Raw genomic sequence first — 27,479 nt, forward strand, 5'->3', positions numbered from 1 at the left:
ATAACAATGCCTGTCTCTTCCAAATATAACAACCATTTATTTTCGCGTGTAAAACCAGTTTTCCCGTCGACAAAAACCGACAGAAATATTCCAGCTGGTCAAGACAAGCGAAAACCACCCTTCACACTATAGCCATGCTTCGTTTCGCCCTCGAAAGTCGTACGCAACGAGGGTCTAATTAGTCAGCGCGATCGCCCAACAATGAGAAAACGAATAAAATACCAAAGTCACGACTTGGTTCTAAAGAAATAACACCAACAACCCCAACTAACCCCCTGCACCACCCCTTTAGCGATAGACTGTAGAGAGGGGGTTGAATTACCGCGAATGAATAAGGAGTCCAGAGTAAGAGGATGAGGGTCGAGATTTCCAAGCGGCGAGAGTCAAGGATACGTCAAAGTAGCTTGCACGAAATTACAGTGACGAGTCGGTTGTAGAAGGGTGGCTCGGTGGTTGTTGCCGGGCAGGCTGAGTCAGAGGGTGCATTACCGGCACGCAGTTGGCTGGGTCGTGTCGCGTTGCGAAGTGTAATGGAATTAAGATAAAGGACACCGGTGTATAGACGCGCGTATACAGGAAACGCAAACAATGAGACGTCGTTGAGAGAGAGACAGAGAGAGAGAGAGGCAGAGATCATGGTTGTTACGGTATGGTTCGTAGGATCGACTGACAGGAGGTCGAGATAGCCGGCTCGAGCTCAGACCTCGACTCTTTGTCGATCCTACCCCATTTATTCGCTGCCACGGGGATTTATTCCGCGGAAAATTTACCGGAAGGTTTCCTTTGAAAGAAAATTAGCGAATTTACAGGCGCGACTTTCTTCGAAGAAAAGTCCTCTCGCTTTTGCTGCTTGTTACTTCTCGTCGTCTCGTGATACGCGTCTGACAGCGTTCTTCCGGGGCCACGGTTGCTTTTCTTCCCGCGAATGCAGACCGTGGCTCGGTTTAATGGCCGCGAAAATGCCTGAAGTGTATATTCTGTCTGTCTCGTTTACACGGTTTAAAAAGTGTGAAATAAAGGTTGAAAACGGGGGACGTTGGTACGATGATTATCTCGGTTTAAAAAAGAATCGACTAACGAAGTAAGTCTGTCGTGAATAATACGCATAAACGATAGTTTGTTCGTGAACATCGATATTTCATTCTTTCCATTTCAGCACCTAGCATCGACAATTGCGATTGTTATACACGTACACATGGAGAAACAGACGTTTGAACGAGATAAAAGGAGTTGCTAAGAAGACTAACAGCTAGAAGAAAGGGTCGTAAAACTAGGTCCAGGCTTATTTAGACGGAGGAATGATAGATCTGCCATAATATTGGTGAGCCATAGTGTTCAGTTCGTGACGGAGGGCGCAAGCGGTGTGTCCCGAAGAAGGAAGAAGGCGGCGAGTAGTACCCCGGGGAACGGACCAAGAGGACTAGCACGGGGGCAAGGACGAGAGGAGTACTATAGTCGGGGAGAAGGGCTGTAATAACTCTGTCCGTGAAAGCCCCGTCGTGAGTTCATTAGTTCCATACTGACGCGCCACAATGCCATTTTAAACCGCTGTTAGGACTTTCCGCAAACGATGCAGTTGGTACCACGTTCCTTGCTTCCTCAAAACACAACGAACACGTCCAAGATTTCTAAATAAATAGCCTGCCGAGGGCGTATACTTTTAGAAGAAAAAGCAGCATAACTACACGATCGATATCGGCTCGTTTCATTTAATAATGTTTTTACAAAGACGCGAAGACAATTTTCCCTAGTCACGGTTAAATCGACGAACAAAGGACAAACGAGAGATCGCCATAATAAGGTAAACTTCCAGCCTATCGCCACCGATTCGGCCGGAGTGTATACACATTAGAAGAATGTTCGCCGTAAAAACGACAGGGCGGTCCGACCGGCACGAAGAAATGCCGATTTTACGGTATCTCGAAGGTTTTCCATTACCGTAAAAGATCTCAAGGTATTCGATTTAAACGAGAACAAAATCGCCGGTCACGCTAGGATGGATTCCTGGAGCTTCGGAAGGGGGCGAGGAAATAGAAGATTTTATAGGATCCAGGTAATTTCTCACCGCTTCCCTTCCTAGGTGTTCGCGTCGCGATTAAGCGGCACCAAGACACGGGCCACGTTTATTCTTCGCTGTGGTTTGTTCGTCGTTAATTAACCGTGTCTCGATAACACCGTAAGCGGAAGGTAATCGATATATGGCATCATCGTAGTTCGAACAACATCCACACGGCTGAAACAGAAACAGGAATGGCGCGGTACGCGTCGTACTACGAAACAATCCCACGATAAAAACTTTGCTGCTGTTGCCGAGCGTTGCTATTACGTAGAAACGGAGCGACTCTCGAATAAGCTTACCTACCTTTCGTGAAACGAGCGTGCCATAACCGCGGCCGCATGTCGCCCGTTCACTCGCTCGCGCGTCACTCGCAGCTGCGCCCTGCAACCGGTGCATTCTCTCGGTGCACCTCTAACGTGAACGCGATGAAAAAAAGGCCGCGTTCAAGCTGACGTAAAGGAACACGCTTCGCATCGGCTTCCTTCTCTCGTTCGAACGTCGACCCTCTGGCATTCCTCCCCCTTTTATCACGGCAGACCGAACACTCTCGACCTTTTTCTCCTGTTTGTACGCGTTTACCTTTTTTACTTTGTTTGCGTTGCACACGAGAGGGCTCGAGTTTTTGGCTCCCGAATTTAATGCAAGTGAGAATTGTTTGTCGTCTTTTAACGGTAGTTAGAGGCATTTAGGAGTCGTTACCTTTTTGAATATAATCGAGATATGTGTAAGAGGCATAATAATACTTGTCCTTTTGTTACTCGCATTAAGGTATCGCGGTAATTAATTGCAATCTCTCGACATCAAGAGAAAACGATGACTCTTCGTTTTCACGAGTCAAACACCAGTTGTATGGCCATTGTAACCGCGACTTTGAGTCGTTTACTCGTCGCGTTTCGCTTCTCTGTCTCTCTTTCTCTTTCTCCCTCTTTCTCTGTCTCTGTCTCGCCATCTCTAACTACACAGCGAGACAAGCAAACAGTAGAGGACTATTACGATTCGCGCGAAAAGCGAGATTGAAGTGTCGCCCGAGTATCCTGTGTCGGGAAGCGTTACTTCCCGTTTTGCGATTTCGTTACGCTGGCTGTTTTGAAAAAAGGTTTTCTCGCGGAAACGCGCACCACGCGAACACCAATCATAATGACGATACGTAGGGGGTGCGCGCGTGATAATCTGACTCGTCGTTTCACCGAACGACAGGAAAATCTACCATCTTTTTGCCGGAGTTCTCGCGTCTGACCCTTGCATAGCACTTTGACGGAGTGCATTCGAATGAATGCCGTGAAAAGTTTTTAACGAGTGCACTCTCTCGCCGACGCTGTAACGCCCTGTCGTGTCTAGTGGAAATGACGACGACGTTGTCGGGATCCGAGATGGTATAACGATACATACTATGGTTCCGAGGATAATATCCCGGAGAAATTTCCGAATGCTGTTATCGCTTTACTTCCGATTCCACTCGAGACGCGATAATCGTCAAGAAAGAACGACGCGAAGATCCATCGAGTAAACTTCTTTTTACAAGGATTCGCTAATGTTCTTGTTGATCTGTTTAAATTATAAGACTAGGTCGAGCAAATACGAGAATACATTTACTTGAACACTGGAACATCGTTCTTTCTGTTAAAGCAGAAAACAAAAAGAACGACCTATCTCCCATTTCTTCTGATTTCTTTCCATCTTTCTTTCCAAGCTTGATCTCGTTTCAAATACAATTTTTCCCTAGGACCTAAAATGCTTCAGACTTTGAGAAAAACTTGTTCGTACCAGTAATTGATGACAGATACAACGTTGTTGCTGTCTTCGTTTCGCTGCGATCTCTTCAACCTTTGTTGTACACGCAACATCGACCGATGGAAGATTAAATGAAACGAATGAAAAGCAGGAGCAACCAAAATCCGTAATTCACGACAATCGAAGGAAATGTCGGCATTATCGCTTCTGACGCCAATTAATCGGGTCTCAATTGCATAACATTCAAGAGGAGGATCTAATCAGGCAAGTTTCCCGAGATTGCGGCGGAGACGCGGATTTCCATCGCGGTCCCATTGAAGCTCTTTGAAGTCGCGTAGCTCGCTGTCTCGCGACAGACGCCGCACCGGTCGCCAGGGAAGGTGAGAACGCCGCAGGATTTCGTGCGGTCAATGCGCAGCCTGAACTCTGCCCAGGGATTCTAAGTACGGATTCTGAGGCACAACGGGCTTCAAACTTGCTGTGGCTCTCCAGAAAGCTCTCTCTCTCTCTCTCTCTCTCTCTCTCCCTCTATCTCTCTTTCTCTCTTTCTCTGTCTCTCGTCTATGTGCACATGCCTGTAAGTCGCGGCTGCGTGTATCGGTTTGACCGCGCATAAGTGCGCGTGTATCCGTGAACGAAGGGGTGGAAGCGCTTGAATACCGACAGGACCTTTCCCCCGGGACAAAGTTTCAAGGGAGCCGGGTTCGAGTATCCGTGTTTCGAGTTCGATCGTCCTCGGGATTTACGCGCTGCGGCGACTTCGAACGGCGAGGAGCTGCGTAACTATCCGCAGCGGTGTTCGCGCAAATCTACGCGAGTCGGAAGCGATCGTGACCGTCGACGACCAACACGAAAGTCCTCAATTCCGATTGGCCAAAGAGCAGAAACATATATCGATGTCCGCGCATTGATCTTTGAGTAGAAATCACGCTTGAATTTCGAGTTCCGTCAGGCGAAACGAACCTCTGTGGTTCTTGGTTCGATCTGCACGTTCGAAGTCCATTAGTTTCAAGTCAAAAGTGATTAATCTAGTCGGTTAAAATAAACGTTAATGATAATTGATGAATATAAACAATGGACGATTGAAGATATCATCGTTCTTCCGAGGTAAAATGAACTCTTGAACTCGGATGGACGAGTAAAAAATTCAAGGAGGAAAGAATGGCAGGAAGCAAGACAGGGAGGAGGAACAAGAAATTCCAAGTGCCCGGGTATTAGCGTTTCCTAGGGGTGGCGAGGGAAGAGATAATTAATTATCTACAGTATTCCATCACACGAGTAGGCTGAACGTATCGTCAATAAAACATTCGATATTTCTCGATTAATTCCAGATCCGTTGGACCGGCTGGGAGGCAGGAGACGCCGCGCCATGGCCAAGAGAGGGAACCGTACCTTCTGCCTCGCCGGGCATTCCGTGGACGGCACGTGGAGGGAAAAGAGGAGAATTGCAGTTTACCATTAATGACTTCGGGTAATAATATATCGGAGGTCCGGCAAGCCGTGCCTCCCGCTGCCGCGGCGGCCAACTTGAAAGGGCCGACCTAACAGCGGGATGTCGTCAGCTCGATGCGGTCTTAGGCCTCGAAACCTTTACTATGGTATATACACTCGCCGTGGGTGATGCCTTGTTGAAACACTGTGCGGCCATTGTTGCCCACGGACACAATTCCCCAGTCGGCAAACGCTCGTCGCGCCATCCTTTCGACCCCAGAAACACGCGCTCTCCAACAACGATTTTAGCGAATCCGAGAGACGAATGAAGTGAACATCGTTTTTGGAGCTGTGTCCAGTATCGCTGAGAGTCGGGTGTCGCGAGGAATTTTGATGACACAACAGAAGAAGAAACGGGTGGAGGATTTGAAGAGTTTCATTACGGACAGTCGACGGGTGGAAGACGAGGTGCTCTTGTTTGCGACTTGGTAGATTTTCGAGTAGTATACGGAACGGCAAGAGACTGTTTTCCGTAGAAGAGGAATATAATCCTGTACTGATTCTTCGCGCTTTAGTATAGCTCGCATAACGTTGTATTTTCTCACCTGAAATTATGTAGCTCTACTCTGGATCTGAAGCTGCTGTTCTTGGATTTCTGGCGTACAGTTCTTCTAATCTTGACAAACGAATTGACAAAGAGCGATTTAAGAGCGTAAGAATCTCAAAAGACACTAAGAATCTCGTATTTTAGCTTCGGCTTGAATTCCTATCGTAACAATGTCGTGTACGATCCTAAACGTCACTGTATCTATCAAGCGTCGAGTATTTCCTATTTCTTACTTCAAATATTCAAAGATGGGAGAAACTAGGACAACGTAAGCAACGAAAAATGTGCTTCTCGCCGTGCCATTCAAAATCTACTTATCTTCTTGCGGTCGCTTCCGATCCTCCAATAAAAGAAATCTACTCATTACACCATGACAAATTGAAATCCATCGTACACCTCTGGTGCGAAGAAGCTTACGTATCCGTGGCACAGGTACACCGTGACACGCTGCTAATTATTTCCCCGGGGATTAAAACCATAGAACACAGAGGAGAGAAAACTATTACTCTTCCGTGTATCACCGGCCACAGAATGCCGTGAGGCGTGCAAGAGAAGAAGAAAAAGAGCGCGCGTTCCGTTTTCGCGGCTATCGATCGAGGGCAACATTATAGAGACGCGAGTTTGGCGTCGGTGCACTCCTCGTCCGGTTGGCCATGCATCTTTGGACTCGGCGAGCTGCACACGGTTGCTGCACTCTCCGTGAAGCGCTCCCGGGACGCATAAATCAAAGTCCTCCGTAGAGACTCGCCTTGGTTACGTTCTTCGTTCGCTTCCTCTCGCTTGCTCTTCCGTGTCCCTTTGCTCGTCTCATCCGTGCTTCTCCTACGAGCCGGAGCGTGGTCCGCCTTCGTTGCCTGGTCCGTTCTCGTCCCTCCTTCGAACCGGAGCCGAGTCGTGTTGGCGGAATTTCTAATTCGAGCTAATCCTTTTTCGACGCTCTAATTACATTATCAATTCACGGTAGATGGGACCTGCTGGCCAGGCAAGAACCAGCGTGAGCGCGCGTGCATATACGCGCCGCCGCGCGGATACGCTCTGTGCATCGGCATTTACATGGTCGGCCTGTTGCACGTCGCGGTCTCGTCGCGCTCGACTGATTTATGGCGGCCGAATAAATTATAAGGAGCAGATAGAAAACAGCGTCAACCGGCTTCGGAGGACAGTGTCAGCAATTATCTGCCTCCCTTGATCCCTTCGTGCCCCATGCGATCGATTATGGCGCAGTTGTTCCTCCGATACCTGGAAATGGAATCGCCTGCTCCTTTTTGTCGGCTGTCCCCGAAATTATTGAGTGGGGTAATGCAATTAAAGCATGCATTTTATGAGAGAGGATTACGCATTTTGGCGATACGTGCAGTTTACGTTAATCATACGGCATTATTCTCATTTTTCCACATTCGATCCTCTTCAATAAAAATTACATTTTTAACGGTGGAATTCTTGAATCGATATATCAAAGGACGAATGCAAAATTCCAAGGCTTATGTATATTTAATGATGATACATCTTGATTTAATTATCGTTTAAAATTCGATCGGAATGTCATCGCCGGATGGAATCTACTTTGCCAGTAGTATAGGTACATCGCTCGTCAGCCTTAATTAGTTCTCGCATGCGGAAATATTTAAAAACGGTTGATCGGCCACGTGCTTGTGCGTGTGCCGGATACAGCGAAGATGCACGATTAAACAAGATTCGTAATTACATTCCGTGAGTAATGGAACGGTATTTACGAAGTCTTGGTGAATCCTCCACACAGGCCTTCCCTTTCGACCGTAATGGATAACGCAATCCGGACATAATTTCGCGCTTAGGAAAGCACGTGGGCATAATTTACAACTGGCGAGACACTGGCTGGCTAAACGAGAAGAATCGCTTGGATCAGTTCGATGGGAGGAATAAGTGCGAGATGATCGTTCGAAAGTATCGTTCGCGTCTTCTGGCTGGTATTGTTCCTGGCACGTCGATCGGATCGTTTAACGGGGCTAAGGCAGATGCAGCGGTCGGAAATAAGAAACCGTATTATGCATCCTATCGCGTAGTTTCCACGTTTTACGATGACGTCATCTAAGATAGCGGGTGGGGTAACACGAGACACCTCTTATCTGGCTTATTTAGCGATCACGTTTCATACATCTCCCATTCATAATATTTTCATTGTGCAGGCCTTATATGAATCGCCGATCCAATTACACCGGCCTGGTATCGTCGATCGATACCAGCGAACGATCCGCCGCGCCGCAGCGACAAATTATGAACGATGAACCTACGAATCTCATTGCACAGGCTTTTCTAACATTCTCGTTCGCCCGTGGGTCGAGATCATAATTTACGCAGGCAGTTGGATGCTCAAAGGCTTTATCGATGCTCTGTCGGCCACTCAAAGAACTTCCTTTTCCTCAAGTACCTTTATTATAAAGATGAACTGCCTCCCTACCATTTGTTTCTTACATATTCCGTTGTTCCACCTATACAAATACGTGTTCCCGAGTAATTTCCGCACGCGTTTATTCTCCGACGACACCCTCGAATCTCGAAGATTAAACGCGAACTGAACGTAAACCAAGCAACGTACATCATCGCCGCGGCTCAAAGGGAAAAGAGGCAACGACGCGGCGAAGGATACATCCTTTACACGGCTCCCACTTCGCTAATAATCAGCGTGGCCCACATTTCACGACATCGAATTCGATTCGCGTTACATGACAGGTAACACGAGCGGTCGCGTGTAAATGGCCCCAACGGAGCGGTGATGGGAGTAAGAGGTGTGCGATGACAGGGACGGGGAGGAACGTGGACGAGGAACGAGGTGGCATGACGGAGAGAAACGAAAAATCGTTACTGTCGCGTTCCCGAGGAGGGAGGGAGAGAAAAAATTTTTGGATAGAGGATGGACACCGGTCGCGAGACGTCACTCATCGCGGACGTCGGCACCGTCGTCCAACCCTGTCGATATCAGTTACCGTACTCGCTGCGCGTCGCTTGATCGATGACCGACGCGATGGAAATGACATTTCGTGGAATGCCGTTGTCGTCGCTGACCACTTTTTTTTCTCCCACACTCACCTCTTCCGTCTCCCTCTCTGCCATCCTTTCGTTCGTTTACCCCTTTCTCTCTTTGTATCTCTGATTTTTTTCTACCCTTTCGTCGTGCCGCTCTCCTTTGTCCGTTTCTCTCCTCCTCTTTTTTTCATATTGTTCCTACCCTTTTGTTGGAAATTAACACAATTCGTTTTTGACGCGGCTCGACTTGTTTTCACGCGAACATTGGGTTTATCGTAAAAATATATTGAAAAAAGGAATGGACGCATCGTGGAAATACGTTGAATTTGCGAAACGTTGATACAAATCGAGGGTAAGGTAATACGTAATTTGTAGAAAATATTATACGATACAGCTGGAAAATAGTTGTTAAATGAGAGCCGTGCCTGGGGCTGACCAACAATCGCTGAAACTAAATGCATCGCCGTTTAATGGCTAGATTTTTATTTTCATCGAAACGAGCGGCAGGTAATTTTCAGAAATCGTGAAACGCTGACGCCTCCCGCCATTGTTTCAACGCTGTAATTGGCCGCCTTTGACAGGAATCATGCAACGGACGGCAATCGACGCGGTTTAAAGCGAAATATGCTTTGCATGCAAACCGTCGGTCCTGAGCCTACGAGCCCACGTTTCTCCGATTTGTGATCTCATTTTCACCGAAAATCGAGGATCGCGTCGCCTGGAAAACGATATGTTTCCCAGCCGTGACAGGAGATTTTTAATTGCAACGACGAAAAAAACACGATATCAGAAATATACAGAATTAAAAAGAGACGGGCAAGATATCATTCGCCTTCTCCGATATTTTATTCGTTGTCCAATCTCGACGTTTTTCAATCACGACACGATCTTTCTTGTTTTCAAATAAAGCTAACAAAATAATAAAATTTTAATTTACGCAGAAAAATCTGAATGCAAACAATTGCCGCGTTTCACGAGATCCTCGTTCAAGGCCTCTCTAAAGCAGTAATTGAAGCAGCATCCATCCAGTTAAAGGTTATTAAAATTCTTCGAAGGCGTGTATCAGAGGAGGCAGAGCGTTTTCGCGTTGGCTAACGGCATTACGGATTAATTTCCAGGGACAAAAAGGGTGCGTCAGAGAACGGAAGGAAGGCAGGCAAGAGGATGGGTGGGAAAGGCGAACGGCTCTCATAAATTTCCCAGACCGGGTTGGAACAAAAGAACGATTGTACGCCGAACACGCCAGGAAAAAATCGTCCCAACGTACGTATATACCTATATCTTGATTAATTCAGATACTATACGTTGGTGCTGGTTGCTCTCGTGAGAGGATCGTAGGAAGTTGCGTAGCAGACAGTCGAAGAGGGAGGCGAAAATGAGGCTCCTACCAGTGGTCCGACAACGAACGACGCGAAGATAGGAAGAAAGAGACGTCTAATGCACATCTACGGCTATCATGAACGACATAATTGCGAGGTATACTTCATTAAATGAGATCGCCTGAGTCGGTAGGCGTATGTGGCGCGTCTCGTTACGTTGATTCTCGTCTCGCGGTGCCACCGTGTTGGTACATGCACACTCGTGCACACCTGGAAAGAGCGGCTCTCAACCATTTTCAACCCCCGCCGTTTCTCTCTGTCTCTGTCGTTTCTCCCACGCTCGACGTCACCCCCCTTGTACCTGTTTCTTTCTACCTTTTTCTACCCGCTTTATCTACCCATCCTCTTTTTATTCGCGCACCGCCGGTACACGTACACGCGCGTGCACACACGCCGAGTTTAACCCTCTCTGCGACGACGAGCGTACTCCACTCGAAAGCTTTGACATCGGAGACGTCGGCAAGTACATCGAAGGACGGATTTATCGGATATTCTTTTCCACCCAGAGCGTGCGATGCAGCGGGCCAGACGGAGAATTTCTACCGCGATATGAGAGAGGTGTAAGTCGGAATTATTACCGGGTTGAAGAGAACTTTCCCGGATCTAAGCATCGGCGCGTTATGAAAATTTGTCCCGTGGATGAGACACGCGAGTTTCGACGTGGTCGGGGGTTCGGGTGACTCGAGACGAAGAAAGGAAAAGGTGTATCAACGCGCGGTATTCCCGTCAGTATTAAGACTTTTAATTTTCATTATAACAGGGACCATCGCAGAGTGGTGGAGCCCTTTGTTCAAGGGTTACTCCCGTTTAGTTGTTAATTATAAAATTCTTCGTTGCTTTCATTAGCGACGAATTATTCTTTTCCACGCCGTGGAGAAAGAATTTTGTTTAATTAGTCTGTAGTCTTTCGGTTCGTTGCTTTCTCGATGTCTGCTACCACAGTCTCTTGATATCGATATTTCTTTCTTTCCTTTTCGGATACCGAAAGGGAAAACTGTATCGGTATTCGGCGTTGCGAATTTACGACGAGGTAAATGACGTTTCGTCTGCATTTTATGTTTATTATTTCAACTAGTATCGTGAAAAATTATCTCTTACAATCTCCTGTCTATCTCTCTATATGTAATCGATATGATGTATATGATTCAACTATCTCTACGTTGAAAGAGCTTAGGCAAACGAAATCTGGATGAAGGGCGAGATGAAGACAAGGCGGATAATTGTACGCAGAAGACTGCGCAAGATGCAAACCTCGAGGGACCGGTCTTCGAGGCCAGTTCCGATCGGTCGTACGTCTTCCTGAGATACTACTCGTATCGAGTTTCCTGGAGGATCGACGTATATCGTTCTCTACGTCGGCGTACGACAAGAAACGGCGATAGAACGGCGTTCTTAGCGTGGATGCGGCGTCTCGTGTGCGGTATGCTGCACCACGACACCGCCTCCACGGGTCAAAGACCATTGACGGGGGCTAATAAACGTAGCACGTGTCCTCATCGAGGAAGCTCGTAAATGCAGCCGCTACGATACCCGCGACGCGAGTTAATGAAAGAAACAATGTATCCGCTTCTCTACTTTTCTACCACCACCGCTCTCAATGGTTCGAACGATAGGATTTTATAACGAACCCGTCCTCTCGATGGAAGATTGTTCGCCGCCATTGCTCTTGTGTAATGTAATATTCCATAACTTTTTTACTCTAGCAATTCTTCCTCTACATCATCAGCGGAAAAAAAGAAAACGCAAAAGAATCGAAAGAATAGCGGATCCGATATTTCAGTAATGGCTTTCTGTTACAGTACAGAGTATAACGAAGTTGAAATGTTAAATGGAATTGATGAATTCGTGATGTGGATTAAACGCGGTATTAACTCAAGATTAATATAAAAAATTCAGTCGCGTGATATCGTATTCTGGAAATTTTCCTAGCGCGCTCGCTTAAAATTGCACGGATCCTCGCTCGAATTTTAAGGCGAGCTTCTCTTTAATCCGACATGGTAGAACGAAGCAGAAGAAAGCAGGGTTAGGATAAAGAAACCACAGCCGCGTTTTATAAGATTTCAAGAGTGACTTAATAAGTCGTACGACTCTTGCTCATCGAGCGAGGAGGCAACGTCGGGAATCGCTGAAAGAAGACTAATGAACTTGTTGGCTCATGGCCGAAAAGGGGGTCATTTCGTGATTCTTAACCAAGGCTTGAATAAAACGGCCATTTGGTTCTCGGAAACGAGCAACTGCCTGAAATTTCCAAAAAATGCGTCCATCGTGACTGTTGATGAGAGGCTTGGTGAAACGCGTTGAATCTCTGCGAAGTTTTAAATCGCTGATAAAATCCGGTTGAAAAATTATCAACTTTGAATTTTCCAGAACAATCTCGGAAAACTAATTTTGATTTTCGACTTCGTTCATCGATAATCCTTATTAGCGAAGTATTATCGTAGATCTGCATCTAGCGAAACTGCACAGTCAGTTGCGGCGCGTTGACCGAAAACGGGTTAACCAGTGCGATCGATTACAACCAGTGACCGCGTTTAATATACCGGCATAAATAATAAACGGTTCTCGGGGGTGTAATGTAAACGGGAGCGTGTGTTCCGGTTAGCGAGGTACACAGGGCGAGGAAAGCGGGCAGCGAAATGCTTGAGGAAGATCAACAACGCGTCGAACCGTCGAGGTGGAGTGAAAAGTTTGGACGGAAGCGAAGGCGTTTCGGTTGAGTCCAAAAACTTTCTAAATTAGAGTATAGTTCGAGGGCGACGAGTGCAATGATTTTTAACTAGTACCCTTCCAGTGAGAATTTCAGAAAGTGGTCGAAAGTTTAACCTAGAGAAAAAGAAGAAGGAGCAAGTTGTTTGGTTTTATTAACCAGAGGCGACGTCAAGCTGATTGGAGTAGAATATTAAAGTGCCGCCAGGAATATTGACTCTCTGCTACGAACGAAAACGTTATCGAAGACGAGAAAATAAGTATCGGTGAAAATTGAACAGCAATGCAGCGTTAGTTACGTTTGCTATAAACATTAGTAATATCGTTATAAATCTCTAAGCTGTAACGAAAGCGAGGAGAGAACGCTGTGAGGTTATTTGCAACTTTTAACAAACAATGAACGGAGAACGCGTTCCAACAATGTTGCGACACCATTGAAGAATGCGGATATGCTACGTATAGATCACAACAGCGCGAACAGTGTTGTTGCTTGTACGCGGGAACCAGACTAATGAAAGTTCATCGTTTTTGAAATTGTATCGCACGTATGTACGTACCATGTTACTGCTTCTTTTCTCATTTGGTAGAATAATAAGGATTTGCGTAACTTTGTAAACAAAGATGGTTTAATGACGTAAAGTATCTAAGTAACTTTAAGTATGATGTTCTGTACACTCGTTTACACATTTACAAACAGAGTTTTCAAATCTATGAATTTATCAGACGCGTGAACTGTCTTTCGAAAATATTTTTAAACAGACATATCGTAGCTACTAGATATAATTAACCTAGTCGGTTAAAATTTGCAATTATAATCTAACAAAAATACATTCGACTCACGGCGGTATTCCATTTGACCAGATAATACATTTCACCAAGTTTCTCATTTTACACAAACTTCATAATACTATATTTACGAATTTAAATGCGATTGACATTTGTGTGGTTGAAACTCTCGATGATTTGCAAACTACACCGTCGTGTGCAGTTTCGTCTCCATGGGAACACAGAAATTCCCGCGTTAGTGAAGTTTCTAGAGTATATGTACAAAGTTTCGCATAACAGTCTACTCCAGACAAGTGTTCGTTGCAGTAATCATCCACTTTTAAATGGTGAAACGTATCTCGTTGTAATTGCTCCAAAATACGATTGAAAAATACTTCTTGTTGATTACCATTGCTATTGAATATTTCACATCGATTTACGTTTAATGGAAACGAAGATCATACTACTGACTAGGAGGAGAATTCATTAAATTCTGATTTTGCACCAAAAGGTGTCTTTTTGACAAACAGAGAAATTGCGTAAAGTTATAATACCAATCCAAAGGGTACACAATATACAATATCAATCATTTATACTTCGCGAGGACGTTCATATTAAAATATAAATAAATAGCGAATACTTTATTAATCAATATATCAAAATACGTATAAACAAATAGTGAATACTTTATCTACTCAGCAAATTTCAATCCATAATGGCGCATAATATTCTGTATATTTAATAACTCTTACAATAAAGCGAGCGTACACCTGGCGATAACCAACCCAATGTTTCGATGAGTATCTTCGCGTTTCCTATAATTCCATTACCGACGTCCATCGTAATATCTTTTGGTGCGGGAACCTTAACAGCCTTTGCTGTCGTTGCGATAACGTCGGGGGAAGTGGAAATAAAATAAGAACTCGCGTCTAGACGGTGAATCCAGTTCGGACGCGCGTTCCTGAAATTTTCAAGAGTCGAATACAGCCACTTTTGACTGCACCTGTCATCTATAATTACCAACTGTAGCGAGAACATATTTCCTATTTTCGAAAGAGCTATTCTAATCTATATATGTATAGTGAGGAATGACAGGCAGGAAGATTTTGAAACGTATTCAGGAGAAAGAAAATCAATATAATGATGGTGAAACTCGAGCAACGCGACAGATAATTCGTCTGCATTTTCCTGAGAGCGAATGCACGTGCACAAACTTCTCGTAACTGGTTCGATTACGAATCCACGATAAAATTTTATCCGCGCTGGGAATCCGCGTCTTCGTTCTAGCTTTCTCTGACCAGTTCGTTCGACTCTGATTGATCCATCGATCACGCGAATCCGACGTAGTCGTTCGAGATCGTTGATCCGTGTAATTTAATCCTTTAAATTTCTGTCACATATCTCTCTACTGTGACACCGTTACCATCTCATGCATCGCATTTAATTTTAACTATATCAAGCAGAAATATCGATCTCGAATTCTCTACGAGAAAGCCAGGTTAAATTTGATATCGAAATTGTGGTGGAATCGGTGAAATAGGGGGGGGGGGGGGGAGGGAGAAGATCGTGTTAGAGTCTGGTGGATCGAGAGTTTCTCTTGTTCTTTCTTGAGGATTCCACGGAAGAAACGGGCGTTATCGGGATAGAAACGTTCGATGCGGCACGCAACGCAGAAATGGAGGCTGCAGTCACGGCACGACTGCATTCCTGTGGTATTTCGGACAGGATGGAACGTGGATGGATATCTCGACGCCTCTTTCGAAACGATTTAGACGCTGCGTTTCTCTAATGGCTGTATCGAATTAAGTTACGGTGTTTCGACGCAAATCCGTTATGGAGCTTCAACTAAATTCCCACTTTTATCTGATTTCTCTTCTGATTCGTTTTATTTCTCGATCTACACGTTCAGAAATGATAAGTTTCAATCGAAAGTAAATCATCTGTTCGTTCGAGCATTTGTTCGATCGAAAGCTTCTAGGCGAAGGATTCGAATCGATTCAGAATGCATGGTCGAAAGAAATTCGACTCGTTCGTGCGACGTGAAAGTGGTAAGATCGCGTTACGTGGTTTCGTTTCTCGCGCCAGAGGTTCACGGGTGTGGGCTGTACAGGCACGAAAACGAAACGGGAGAAGACGCAGGTGCTCACGGCTACTCGGCCCTGTAATTAGGCTAGCAACGCCGAATCCGTCTGCACAGCCAGCGGGACGGTAGCTATTCACCTTAAGGGAAACGTGTCAAATATGCTCTTGCCGCTTAAGGATTCACGCGCAGGAAACGCGAGTCTCACATATGTATCCTATTTGTACTTTGTTCAAAATTGTTCAAAAAGATATTTTCTATTCGTATTCAAAGTGTCGATATATTATACTTTCTAGGAAGTTAACTAATTCGAATCAATATATTTGATATTTGGACATTTTTTACCGCGTAGCCCATGTTTTATCGCAGACCTTACAATTTAATTTCCACGTAGTCTTATCTACAGAGAGAAAAAGATTGTGTAAGCCGAGTATCGTGCGACCCTCGAAAAACATCGGCCTAATCTCGCGAGAGATATCGTTCTAGCGACCACCAAAGTGTCTGTCTTGTAATCGTTAGAGGGGGCAACATACAGGCCGGAAGAAATTTGCTGCTCGCACCAGTAGCCGCAACCATCGCGTAAGGGGACAGCAAGGGAAAGAGATTCAGATCTTCAGAGGTGCGCGAACGCGGCCGAGGGGGAAGCTGGAGAAAAGGGACAAGGGCCGGGCGGTATAGACGAGAGTGGCTGGCTTGAAAGAGGTGCTTTACATTATTTCAAGAAGCCGGTTCCACGTTGTGGAGGGCGAAGTGCGAAGGCGGCGAATGAATGGCGAGCGGCCATGAAATAAAACGAGAGCCAGCTGGGAGAAACGCAAGAAAGAAAAGAAAGGGGATGTCGACGACGACAACGTTAATGTCGACCAGGGGGGTTTAGAGGGAGTCGCACGAGATTTAATTACACGATCGGTTTAAAGGTTTTTCTTCTTAGCTGATCGCGACATTGTAAATGACCGAGAACCGTGGAAACCCGTTTTCCACGGATACCAAACCCCGCCGACTCGACTTCTTTGATTCATTATCGAACGATTCCTACTAACAGGATTACCGTCAATGTTTTTCTTGTTGGCACTGGCTAATTTAATAAAGCGAACAGTTCTGCTTCTTCTTTTCTAGTCAGTGTGTTCGCTCGACTTTAATTCTCGGCCCGTGGTGATTCCTCCGCTTGCTCTTTCCCCGGTCGAGGAGCCGACGCGACGACGACGCGATTAAAAATTCAATTTTATTTATAATCGGATTAGCCCGTCGACGTTTTTCACTGTCAACGTTGCGCAGGCTGCACGCCTCCGCGTACTTTTCCACTTTACTTTCAACTTTTTATTCGAGTTACGTTGTTTTCAGTTAAAAGGTACGCGTTTAAACATTTTGATGCCGAGGAAACGATGGAAATGCAACGCGATAACGCTATGTTCATCGAAACTCCACATCGTTTCTATCGGCATTCTCTGCACGAACAACACTCTCGCTCTCGTGTAAAATTGTTTAATACACAACACGCGTATACGCCCGTTTCAGAATTTTTTAACATATCGACTAACGTATTTTATAACGAACTCCTCTCGTCGAAATCAACGTTATCTATGTATATGAATTCATGCGCAGCGTATTCGAAATTATTCCCTTTCGATGCACGAATACGTCGTGCGATTTCTACGATATCCTTCCCACAGGTATCTCGCGAGGGAAAGAAAAGAGCGGAAAGTAAATTTCACGGTGGTAGTTCGGTGCAAAGAGGGAAGAGTGTTGCACTTAGTGCGCGGTATATAAGATCAAGTTCTTTTCGTCGAGGTCAGTTAGAGCCGCCCAGGGAGAACGTTGCGAACAAGGCAACGAGATACACCGGGACGAGCTTCCTTAAACATTCAATGCTCCACCCTCGCCAAGGCGTGCAACAACCATCCGACCAGACCATGGAAGGCGCTAACCGATAGAATTGGAATTACCTATAGCTAGTCGGTGGCTTGCCAGCTCGGCAACGCAACAAGAGCAGTCCTTCACAGACAGGAATTAGGGTACGCGGTTGTATTCACCGGAATCGAGCGTTCCACTTGAATTAGGAATTTCTCTGCTTGCCGATTCGACCGTTTCTATGCGCCTACCGTTGAAAATAGTTTCGGAATGGTTAGTCGGGCTCGATATAACCCCCAAAGGGACTTTCGCTACGGTATACGCCACTACGATACGCGAGGATTGATCATCCAGCGAACTTTTTACGAGTGTTTCCGTGAATCGGCTCACCTTTCGTAATTTAACGATCTCGGGATTCGGGCTACGCTTTCGAAGACGATTCGAGATAAATGGAGCGACCTGTATAATGGGGTTAAAGGGAAGATTAACGAAGAAGCAGCGGAGAATGAATAAACGATGGTACGAGGGTATTGGTAATTATCGAATGGAGCCATTTAGAAGTACATTTTCATTTGGCGCACTCGAATAAGAACGGTCTGCAGAAGGGTTTCCGTTATTGGGCGATTTCAGTTATGGTTTCGAAAGTCGATCTGCAAGTTTAAGTTGCAAGCGTTTACATTGAACGAGTATAATCTGAATGGCGGAGAGCACCGAAAAAAAGGGATATTATGTTGGTACATTAATGTAGTACGTATTCTGAGTGAAATCTTAAACCATTCAGGCCAACTAATGCTTATATTAATTATCGATATCACGTACACAAGGGAATTCCAACGAAGAAAAATATCTTTCGTACCTTTCGCCATCAATTGTCACCACATCGTCATCAACATCAACCCCCGAGTAAATATAAATTTTCCGATAGTTGGCGAGACAAATAGTATGCAGCCGAGGAGAGAAACAGCGTGGCTTACAGCGTCACGAAGTTTGAAACAATGGCGACGCGGGATTGGGGTTGCATTTCCCACGTTCTCGAAAAGTTCCCTTTGGCCTCGGTCTCGGCCAAACCGAGTTGCATTATCGTTTAATTTCGTTCGCTTTACACGCAGCCCGATTGCCATTCTCGGTTCGATTATCGCGTTCTCTCGGCTGATACCCCGAAAACAATGCAGCGCGACTGTTTTCAAGCGGATAAAGCGGTCCTCGTTGGCCACGACGAAAATAAAAAAATCCAACCGAGATGAACTGCGCGTAAGCCTACCAGAGTAGCCCGGTATTTTTTATTTCCACTCCAGAAAACATCTCGTATTTCCGTTAATACCGCGCGAACTTGATACTCCCACTACCATAGTTTCCCGTGCTGTAGCCCGTCCCTCCCCTTGTCGTTACTGTTCCACGTAATTGCTATTGATTTTGATTCGCACATTTTCGTTCGCCACCCGCACGGTCAAGTTATTCTCCCGCTGCGTCGTGCTGCGACGTGAAGCTTTCGCGTTATCGCACTGTCCGATTCCCCGTTAATAAACGATATTTTAATCGACGGAATTTTCAATCGCGCTCGTGCACAACGTGGGAAATAATTTAATCTTTGATTAGCGTATGCACGCTAGTTTCCAATCGAATTAGCTGGCGGCTAATTTCATGCTATTTTTATTCGCCTCTTTTACCACTACGCTATGAACCTGAGTTTCTTCGAAATTATATACGATGATAAAAAAAAAAGATCCAAGGGATAGTATCGGTTAAGCATTGGCTGATTTATGTATATAGTCGGCATTAGTCTACGTTTCCGCGCGGTGGCAATTGGAGCGGGAGGGGGAGAAGCAATTCAGCCTCCATGCTTGACGATGGATGGGTCCGATCAATCATAGCTCTTTCAAACGCGAGATCGATGCTGTTCCCGTGAATGCACCATAGCTCGATTCTCTAGTCGATCAGCAAACCGAAACAATTATACAATTCTACCGCGCGATTTCCGTAATATCCCTTTACCGATTAAATGAGGGGAAGGAGTGGTGGAGAACGCAGCCTGGGTCGGTCGGTTCATTCCCAAATGAAGAAACATCCCCGGCACGGGGGACGGTGTTCGGGCTGGTTCCGGCCAACGTTTCGTTCGATAAATTCTCGGCCGGGCTCGCGTGCACGCGCGATCTCGCGCGGAACACAACGGAAAGTCGAATAACTTACGCGACAGCGAGGTGGCGGAGAGCGCGCGGAACGGGCACGAGGAAAAAGGGAGGCGGTAAAGGAAGACAGGATCCGAAAAGTAATGTGAGAAATACGAGCAGAGGTTCGAGGGTCAAAAGGTGCATCGCTGACCGTGCCGGTGAAGACGATCAAGGGTGCGAGAAGCAGGGCGCGGAGAGGCTAAAGGGGAAAGGAGGACCGACAGAGATATTTGGAACGTTGTTGGTGCACAATTCGAGGGATAGGAAGCCCGGAGAGATATCGCGCGTTGGAGAACTGTGCCCGTTCGTTCGCAGCTTGCTTGCTGGCGAAATAACCGAAGAATCTTATGCTCATTTCACGAGTCAGAGAGAAAGGGAACCCGGTACCCGGAGTCGCCGACAATTCCGTATCGGACTCGAGATCGCATTGTCACCACCTTCCTTTCTTTACCTCCTCTTCCTTTGCCAGCTTCTCGTCCGTTCTACCCGCCTCTCACCCTTCCCCTCTTACCTTTCTTCTGTTTCCGCCTGTTCGTTGCAACCCTCGTATTTCCTCGAACCTCTGTGACACTCGCGCACGGCGCCGACATTAAATCTAACCTAGCACAATGGTACGCGTTACGGTATATAGGATATTTCGCGGATCGATGCCTTTTATTTCTGCGTGGTCTCCTGGCGCGGATAAACGGCACCGCGCTTCTGTACGCTCGAAATCTCTCACCGACGAGTTCAGCATTCTATCGCACAGTTGACGAGGCAAGCGGATTTGTTTTATTAGGAACGAGCATCCTGTTGTTGATGTTGGTTTTTCGCAGGAAAAGAAAAGAGTCGGCGATGAATGAAACGCGGCTAGCAATTGAATCTACCGGCAAGTAGCATAGACGAGAATCTGTTGTTCCGTGAATAACTATTGTAATCCATTCGGTTGTTCGAATCTACCTGATATATTTTTTCGAATTTCCGCACTTCGAGCTTCTACGTGTTGTAATAACACGTATAGGGAAAAATTCAGTGACCTATTCATTTTTCGATATAGAAATTCGGTTTTAGCGTAATATTATTCCAATTGAAATTCGAAGATCACAGAAGATGAACGCGATAAATACGTTTTTCTTGATTTCTTTGTTTTAATGTCACTTTGTGGCTGAACAGAGCAATCGTAATATCACACGAGTGAAAATGAAAATCTATCAGGTTCTATGTTTTTACTAAAAATATTCGACGAATTGACGAAGCTTCGCGAGAGCTAACTCATCCCAAAGATATAGTCATTGGGATGAGTGATATTCTAAAAGGACGATGAAAAACACACATTTATCTCCAAAACCACATACACGGGTAATCTTAACGATATAGGATTGATTTACATCGTACCGAACTGCTTCCCTGTAAAAGCTATGAAATGTGATATACCGTGTTCTTGTCTCTTAGTAATGTACATTTATAATGTTAGTCTATTACCATTGAATTGGAAGGTTTGGCGAAATTACGTTTCCGCGTATGATCTTCGTAATTACCGCGCTGCATCCCAGCAAGGTCGGATCTGATCGATCGCGCTGAGAGATTGTATTCTCGCGAGACAGTTCAGCCGGCGATTACGATTTAATCCGGCAGACGTTTCGACTTGTCGTATTATACCCCGGTTAGAGCTTCCGTCTGCGCGATGCTGATATTTCGTGTCACGCCTGTACATTTCAATTTGTCCGACAAATCCGCGGTTTCCGGCTGAATCGGAATTTAACGCGATCGCTTAAATTTACATCGCTCGCCAGGGTTATTATCGCCGATGCATCGTTATCGCCGATCTCATTGTAACATTTATGTTATCGCGGACCAATATTGTGCGACATGTAAATAAATAGCGTACGCGCGAGATCACACGCGGCGACATCGAGCTGATTAATCGTTGTCAGTCTATAAAATAAATAGCGCGCGAGTTTCGCGGCTCGGTTCATCGCGAATGAGTTTCTCGCGTTCTCGCTCGCGCGCGGCCAGCTACGTGGCCTAATTAAAATTGCGGCGGCGATTAATTCATTGCACGTAAACGCTCGCTGAAGAAAAGCCCGGTCTTTCTAATTAAAAATTACCACGCCGCGCTAATCCCGCCCCCGGTTTTAATTCCGCGCCGTCGCCAGATAATACGCTTTTTCGAATCTCTTTTTGGACAGCCTCGTTTTCATGTTTGCGTGAAACGCGCCGTGGAAATAGAATCACCGTGTAGAACCGTGTATGCATAATAACGAATCCCTCCTGCAAAAATAGCCGAAGCTATTAACTGTCGGCATAGGAACCGAGCAGCCCATAGGCTGAATTAATTCGATATTGTATTAGCGATTGTTTCGTCCTTTTTATACCATGGATGAATGAATTTTTTTCCTAGTCGTCTCGTGACGAGAAAAGAGGATGCTCTTCGTCGTAGAAAATCGATCCGTTGTTATAGAGAAGCTTGGCTCGGAAGCGCAAAAAAGTAGCTACCTTTGGCTCCGGCTAATATCCATTCATCCGATCGAACAGGAGCGAAAAGCAGCGGCGGAAGGAGATTGCGCGCGTTATCTTCTCCACCTCTTTCACGTCTTTCGATTCGATCCCCTTTTTATTCTTCTTTCTTCCTATGCATCTCTCCACTGTTCCCTGCTGGTGGCCGTTTTTTTTCTACGCCGAGTCGATCACTTCGAGGAGCCGCTGCATCTACGACGGTTGAAGGTGATCGATGGGCCCGTCAGCAATGTATGGTAATGATACGTCTCCGCGACGAGATGTACCATTACCTGTCCCGAAAAATAGGAAAAATATTGGATTCGGACGAAGCCGTTACGCGAATGGACATCGTGAAACGTTTCGGTTTTCAGAGAAGTTCAGAGAGCGTTCGAGAAGAACGAACACGAGGGACTGTAGTTAAAGCGCACGAGGAAGAGAATGAAGAAGCAGAAGAAGAAGAACGCGGAGAGTAAGAGTCGTGGAAGAAGGCCTGAAACTGCTAGTCGATATTTCATCCAGAGAACAAGCAAGATAACAGCAGGCACGCCCTCCCTTTTCTCTCCTCGTTTCTCCGTTTCTCTGTTCGCGCGTTCCACCTCTTTCTACGAGTCAGCTAGCCCTTCAGCATCGTGCGCACTCGCCGATATCCTCTGCTCGTAACAGACTCGCGACCGTTTTAAAATATTGCTCGCCACCCCTCAGCCAGCATCGTGGCAGCCTGTGTTACACCCATACCGAACGCTCTGCGGAGAAGTGGCCAAGGGTGGAGACGACAAACGACAAAGACGAAGAGAAGTGTACCGATACAAACCGTGTACGACCCTTGAAAATCCACTGGCGAGACCCTGCGCCGGATTAATTCTGGCCGGTGTTTCTAGTATCGCGCCACTTTTCTTGTCTGGCCCACGGATTTTCTCCCGAGTCGAGTCCCGACATCCACGCGATCCCGATATTTTCACGATGTCTCGAGTGGTCGATCTGCCTCGTCCAACTAGTCTCTACCTCGTGTAAATCGCTGGTGGCCACTTTCCATTCGAACGTACAAATACGACGACGTGTTTACAGAAGTTTCACGAATAAAGACCATGGAAAACTTTGAACATAGACAAACGGGAAATGCAGCTTTAAGCTATTTTTGTATACTTCTATTGTTAACGCCGTATCAATTGATAGAAACTATTTATTTCGGAAGATTTTCTGAAAGTTTGACGGTTCGTTGATCGGCTATAAAAAGGATCCAATGATATCTATCGTGAAAGCAAACATGGAAACTGTTTCGTCCGCTAAAACGTTATAGAAACCGATATTATCCACACAGAATATTGTTTCGTGGACGTGACGTGTCAAATAAGTTGGCGTAAAACTCGATATTTCCATCCAGCTGTAGCGGAGCGGGCGGTTAATTGTTTCTAACGCAGCGGCGTTGAAAATCGACCTTCACCGACCAAACTTTCGTCGAACAATGGAATACGATCCGCAAGGAAATGCGAATCAAATTCGTTATCTCTTTGCGTTCCTCGTTTTCCTTTCGGTGTGAGTGGTGATGGAAACGCCAATTCGCAGAAAGTGGCAACGAACGATCGCCTTGGCCAGAGGATACCTTTCGGATGACTAGCCGAAACGAGCTGACTGGCAGTTTCCTGATCCCATTTTGGCAGGATTCTTCTCTTCTGCCTCGACTTCCAGCGAATGCAATTTGTGTCGCGGTTTTTTATCGAGTAACAATGCCGAACGTACAATGCCGTTTTCTTCGTTCGATTAAGAAACAGAAACGGCAGGGAAGATGGAGAGGAAAGCTGTCGCGGTTGCCTTCTGCGCGATCGAGGGCCATTCCACCCTTCGACGTGGCTACGTTCGAGAAAGTTGCGCACTTGTTGCTGAGCCACTGGCCACCGGGCTTTTATTCTGCTCGCTTGCATGTCCATTCGATCTTGGAAAAAGAGTAGAATCGTGGCGCTCTTGTGAATAGTCGCGACACGAAAGTTCTTCCATGCTCCCGCAAGAGTAAACGAGGGCGAGATTCGAGCGAGTCGCGAGCCAGCACGAGAGCCTAGGGTGAGCTTGTGGAAACGTACTTAAGAGAAAATAAGCTGAGGTTTTTCCTGTAGGGCTCATCGAGAGAGGAAACGACGCAAATTCCCCCTTCTTTCCTCCTTCTGAGGGTTCGTTAACGATATCAGAACGGAATTGCTCGAGTAGTCTGCGGTTCAAGATGCTGAAAGAATTTTCTCTATTTTTATTCGAACGTTGAATCAAAGAAAATCTCTTTGGTTAACAAAAATTTCCTAATTAACACGCACGATTTTTCTTTGTTTTACGAATAACTGTAATATAAATGAAAACAAAATGACGAAAATATTTACAGGCACGTAAAAACATCGGTAGAGAGGACATAATTTTATTCATACGCCCTAGATTCGATCTGGCAGGAAACACGTTCGCGTGGAAATAAGCGGTCCGGACCGGGCATTTTGTTAACCACATTTTCGGTCTGATCTCGATCATTTTCATCGCGGATACTCGACTATGAAGTCCGTCATTGCGTCGGATTACAGGCTGACCCTTTCTCGCCGCAGCGATTTTCACGCTCTCGCACGCACAAAGTGGCCATCCGTTCGAGTGGATCGTGCGTGCTTGCACATACACTCGTTTACCAGCACGTATACGAACAGCTCTACAACAGAGAATGCTGACAAGCAAAGGCGAAGAAAAAGTTCCGAACGTAAGATTGCAGGTGGCTTTTTTCTGTCTGGAGAGCGTTGTTAAAAGGGGTAAAAAGCGATAGGGCAATCGTAATTTCGAATCGCCAGGGACCGCTGGCTTTTTAAACTAGTTTTACCATTTGGTACCGTTATTTCGATTACGTTTACACGCGTTGTCAAAGTACAGTTACAAGTTCGTCCTCGTACAACGATCTATCGACGTCAGGGTTTTATCGGATAGCCATTTATCAGTGTAAGAAGGAAAAGATTCCTTCGAACGATCGCTCTTCAGATTATCGCCGCAATTAATTTCCACCGGGGCGTACCGATATTTCTTAAAATCCGCCTGATGTATAATATACCCGTTGAAAGGGAAAGAGATAGAGAAAGGCTGAGAAGCACTGCGATCCGGCACACGAAAGAGTCAAAGTCCGGCTTTCGATTCTAAGTTATCCGATTAACCGTGACACCCGTGCAATCTACTTCAGCGGGTCTTACCGACCTCTGGAAGGTCCATCCAGACCGTCTTACTTTTTCCCTTGCCACTGGTCCCCCGCCTTCACGGTCAACTCCCATAAGTCGTTGAAAATCTCTTCGTATCTTTTCTGAAAGGCGGTCGGACACACTGAGTCGCGGATCTTTTCACGCGTGTCCCGCGTGACCGTGTCCACCGGTCGTGATTCGTCACGCTGAATGCCTCACCTATATGTAGCTATGTACCTGTGTGTGCGCGCGCGTACCAAGAGTTACGTGACGTGGAAATTTCAACGTCTCTCTAGCCCGTTTTGAAGCGTCGTTGCCAAGTCAGTCACGAAAAATTGCGACGTTGTTCAAAATTCCTGCGTTGCGTTTCTATGCGCTCGACAATCTCGTCCGAACCGATTGTTAACAGTCGCTAATTGGTAAGTACACACGAACGTGGAATAATACGAGGGAAGACGCGTATCGTCTCAGTGACGTGGTCTGCCGCTGTACGACGTAACAATTTTCGGAAACGAGATTTCTCGTCCACGATGGATCCGTTGATACACCGTCGATCTTGCCGCGCGTAATTCCTTGACGCGATCCTGTCCGGAGAATTTCGACGATGCGTTCGAAGGGGTCGAGCTACGGAGAAGACGTGGCAGATAAAGGCGAGAAGATGAGCGACGGTGACGAGAAATGGAAAGGAACGCGAGACCCCGTTCCTATCTTCCAAACAACGTAGTGCACTTTAAGAGTGCCAGATAACGGGCATGCTGACCGTTATATTACCGACCCTATAATTATTATTCCAGCCCTCTCTTCTACTCTTTCCTTCTCTCCTCGCTGCGCCTTCTTCCTTCCCTTTTTCCCCCTATCTTCGAAACTTCCCCCTGCTGGGCCGCCTTCTTTTCTCTCTGACTGTCTCGAGACCGTAGGGCCTCCTGTTTATCGAGACGAGAGTGGTCCCGGTTCGGACGGGACATCCGTAACTAATGACCCTGATAGCCGGCTATCTTCCTCCGCTGTCCGTCTCGCTCTTACCCCCTTCGAATCGGGCTGCTTTCGTCTCTCGGCCTCTCCCTCGCATAATTTCTCGTTCATTGTGTCTTCGAAGGTTAAGAATACCCGGCGAATCTTGGGAGTCACTTAATTAATTTTCCGTTTCGATGCCGAAGGGGAAGGGAAGGGCATCGAAAAGCTCGTTATCTCGACTTATTACTCCTCGCATTCTCGTTGTCCTCTCCCCGTGTGCCACCCCATCGTGAACTGCCGCTCCCTTTCGTACACCTTTCAGCTACCAACCTAAGCGAGAATCGTTTCGGGTATTCTTCGATCTTCGTGAACCGTGACGTGAATAAATAATACGCGTGACGATCTACAAAAAGGGGGAGGGGTGGAAAGGTAGGGTTCGTTCGTTCGTTCGTTCGTCATTCGTGGTATTTTTCGATGTTCTTTCGGGGTTCCTCGGTCTGTGCGGCAACGCGAGCCTGATAGCCATGGATTTTAATTAAAATTCCTCGTTCAAGATTATCCCCCCGCTCTCACTCTTTTTTCTTTTCCTGGAAAATGGCTTCTATTCCGACGGATTGTTAATCATTCTTTTGAAATGTATTCTCTCTTTAATTATTTGACTTAACGCTTTTGTTCGTTCTTTTTTAATATTTGGTATTAAGGTTTTATAAAATTTTACATGGCCAGGTCTCGGAACGTTCAATCAAGAGATAGAAGGACGATTCTTTTACGATCATCGATCTATCTTTACTCCTAACGGAGCAAGAATTACGAGCTGCGGAAAAAATTTGTAGAAATGTCTTCCGCGTGTTACTCACGCACGATCCCCGCGTTAATCGAATCGAACGATCTACGCGCGCAATGCAATCGCGAAGTCGAAATTCCAAGGCGGCGAGCTGGGCTGCCCTCGGCCTTTCGACTCCACGATATTTCTTTTGTCCTTTGTTCTCACCGAGTTCTCCGCGCGTTCACGCACAGGCGTCACGAAGCTCGAAGATTCCACGCCTAATCGAAACGTAATAATTAAGGAATCTCTTATCTCTGTA

The 27,479-nt window shown here is 46.1% G+C and overlaps 1 protein-coding gene across 6 annotated transcripts in view; it reads right to left on the reverse strand.

Moving 5' to 3' along the window:
* The window catches only part of LOC117241320 (latrophilin Cirl-like), a 358,814-nt gene that overhangs the window by 38,581 nt on the left and 292,754 nt on the right, over positions 1 to 27,479 (reverse strand). The window lies entirely within an intron of this gene.

This window comes from Bombus vosnesenskii, unplaced genomic scaffold (assembly GCF_011952255.1).
Source record: "Bombus vosnesenskii isolate JDL3184/JDL3185 unplaced genomic scaffold, Bvos_JDL3184-5_v1.1 scf7180000013264, whole genome shotgun sequence".
Lineage (NCBI taxonomy): Eukaryota > Metazoa > Arthropoda > Insecta > Hymenoptera > Apidae > Bombus > Bombus vosnesenskii.